Here is a 3,326-nt window from a genome sequence, read left to right as displayed (position 1 = left end):
GAAGAAGAATGCATTAGAATGTTTGGCACTAAATATTTGAATGATGAGCATGATTGCAATATTGTTAGTATGAATCCCTTGAATATCTATAGTACTAATGATGATTGCACTAGTTATGATGAAAATGTCTCCTATAAACATGTCAATTTTTGTGGAGTGCATTGGGTTTGCAAGTACACACCAAATAGGGGAGATAGATATTGCAAGAGGCATAAGTACTTAGAAACTAAATGGTTGCAAGAAAGGCTAGATTCACGATAGACTCAAGGTAGCTTAGTCCAGGCAGAAGAGCTATGCGGATTCTAAACGCAAGGAGATAGTTTATGTAGTTGGAGACAGAGTGTATCTTTGTGTATCATCACTTCGAGGAGTGAAGCATTTTGGAGTTAAGGGAAAGTTAGCACCACGTTTTGTGGGACCATACAATTTTTTGGAACGTATGGGAGAAGTTGCTTACAAGTTGGAATTGCCCGAAGGATTATCAGGAGTTCACGATGTGTTCCACGTTTCTCAGTTGAAGAAGTGCCACGTAGAGATGGTTGATACCCCTCTGAGAGATACAGTGGCACTGGAAGCGATTCAGTTAGATAGCGACTTGACCTATGAGGAGAAACCAGTCAAGATTCTTGATTTTGCCAGCCGAGTCACACGCAGCAAGGTTATTAAGTTTTGTAAGGTTCAGTGGAGCCATCATACTGAGGATGAAGCCACCTGGGAACGGGAGGAAGACCTACGGAAGAATCACCCTCACCTATTTTCTAGCCAACCCGAATCTCGAGGGCGAGATTCATCTTAAGGGGGGTTAGGTTTGTAACATCCCAAATTTTCAATTTGGAATGTTATACATTGAATCATCATTGCATATCATATTTTATTGCATTTTGGTTTGATCCTAGAAATTCTACGCAACTCAAGGACCCACGGAGAGAGTTGAGGATTTCGTTATTTTCATATTTGAGTTTTCTCAAATTTTGAAAACATGATCATTTGATTTTAATTATTTTCTCTTTGAATATTTTTTTTATAAAAATAAAAGACAGGGGATAAAATGACTTCCCCAAAATAAAGATATATTGGAGATTTATTATTAAAATCAAATAAGATTTTTATTCGGAGTTTTATTACTATTTTATTTGAATTAGGAAAATATGCGTTTTTCAAAATTGCATTAGAGTCCCGAATAAATGTTCACCTTGTCCGGTAGATTTTTAGAGCACGGGGAAAATTTATTTCTGAATTTTTGAAGTCTGCTTAGTATTTCTTTTATTCGTTTTTCTGCGCGAAATTATTTTAAAAAAATTTACCGACCTAACCGGGTCGTGTCCGCCTGGGACACTGTACCCGGTAGGCCCTTTAAAGGCCGAAGGCCCGAGCCTCCAGCCCCCGCACCCAAAACCCTAGCCCCGCTTCGGAACCCGCGCCGCTGTTGCCATGCGCCGCCATCGCCGGAACCCGCCGCCGCCGTCGCCCCGCCGCCCGTCACCGCCGACCACCACCGCCGGACCCGCCGCCGCCCTCGCCGGATTCGTCGAGGTAGCCGCTGCCGCCGCCGTGGTTTTCGTTAGAAAACCGTCGGTTTTTTGTAACAAACCGCGGTTGTTTTTTATTTAGATCGGTTTTTATTTTTTTATTTTTTTCTGGTTTAGTTATTTAGCGAACGCCCGTTCGTTCGTTTGTTTTAACGAACGGTTTTCACCGTTTAGCCGCAGACAACGAACGTTCGTTCGTTAGCCTGTTCGTTAGTTTTTTCTTTTTCTCGAATTTTTCGCGATTATTTTCGATCGCGATTTCTGATCCGATTTTCATTTTAGTTTATCTTTACGCTCGTTTATCGGAATCAGGCGATTCAAGCGCCTAGAGTTTCGTCTCGAAGCCCTCTTTCTGTTTAATCAACTTAAACAAGTTTTTGCTACTATAAAATTTGACTTTAGTCCATATTAGTAATCGAAGCTTGTTTCTTTCGCAGTTTGAGTTTTGTTGCTTCGTTCGATTTGATTCTTTTTGCAAACCGGAGTTCTTAAGTTGAACTTTCTGGTTATATCTTCTTATTTGAGTTTTACCCGTGCATCTTTGCTTGATTACTTATTGTATGCTTGTTTGATTGCGATAGAGTACCCGGAGTGCGAAGTGTGCTACTACGAGTCTCTAGGTTTCACGGATCATCAGCAAGGCAAGTAACACTTTGATCATACCTCTTTACTACCCAGTTTTATTACATTAGATCAATCCTTAAACAATTGCATGGTTAGGATCTGATTAAATTATGGGTTATGGGAATTAGATGAGGTAGTACCTACTGTCCTATTTATTACCAAACCTTTGGGAGTTACTTCTACGTTGCTTATTTTGCTATGCTATGCTCCTAGACGTGGTTTGGGTTTGAGTGTATTCATGATAGATGTGAGTATTGTTAATTAATGGTTAACTTAAGGTGGCAACTTTAATACACATCTGGGTGGACTGAGGCACCTGGGGAACCCAGTGTTGCCTGTATTTCTGGAAATCCCGGGGTACCGTGTGATTCTCCTATGGGCTGCCACCCAGACTCAAAGGGGTCATAAGATTATTCATGCTAGAAACTTCCGTGTGCAGCCGCATGCCATTATTGGCTCTGGCATAGTTGAGTAAGTTGTGGGAAACCTTTCCATGATGGGCTAGCAGATGTAGGGGATTATAGGTATACAAGCCTATCTATCGGTTAAGGGGACCTCTTCGGAAAGACTGTGTCTCGGTCATCTGTTTCTCAAACACCTTGTAGTGCGAGAAATCCAACGGAGGAGATCGAGTCTTGTGGGGAAAAGTGCACAAACCTCTGCATAGTGTACAAACTAATCATGGTTAGCCGTGTCCCCGGTTATAGACATCTTGAGTATCTAGTTCTTGGATTATCATGTGGATCTCATCACTCTTAATATAATTTGATTGGGTTTAATGATGATGTTTAATCGGGATTGAGTTGGGTGAACCTTCTCAATGTTTAACAACCACCATGTTAGTTAAATAAAATGTATTCCTTTATTGTTGGGAAAAATTGGCTTTTCGCAAAACATATTAACCATACAGCCTCCACCAGCCAAATATGCATGTAGTGATAGCCATACCATGTTCATTACTTTCTTGTGTTACATTGCCAGCATATTCCATGTGCTGACCCATTTCGGGCTGCAACGTATCATGTTGCAGACTTTTCAGATGACGAGTAAGGAGCCATAGGTCGTTGTCTTTCACTCAGTGATGCCGTTGGAGTTGATGGACTTACTTTATCTTCCAAGCCTTCCGCTGTTATCGTATTAGATGGCCTTAAGCCATATCTATTGTAATAAGTT

The sequence above is a fragment of the Triticum aestivum genome, chromosome 3A (assembly GCF_018294505.1).
Source record: "Triticum aestivum cultivar Chinese Spring chromosome 3A, IWGSC CS RefSeq v2.1, whole genome shotgun sequence".
In the NCBI taxonomy this organism is placed as follows: Eukaryota; Viridiplantae; Streptophyta; class Magnoliopsida; order Poales; family Poaceae; genus Triticum; species Triticum aestivum.
The sequence above is the reverse complement of the archived record's forward strand: the minus strand, read 5'-3'. Positions refer to the sequence as shown.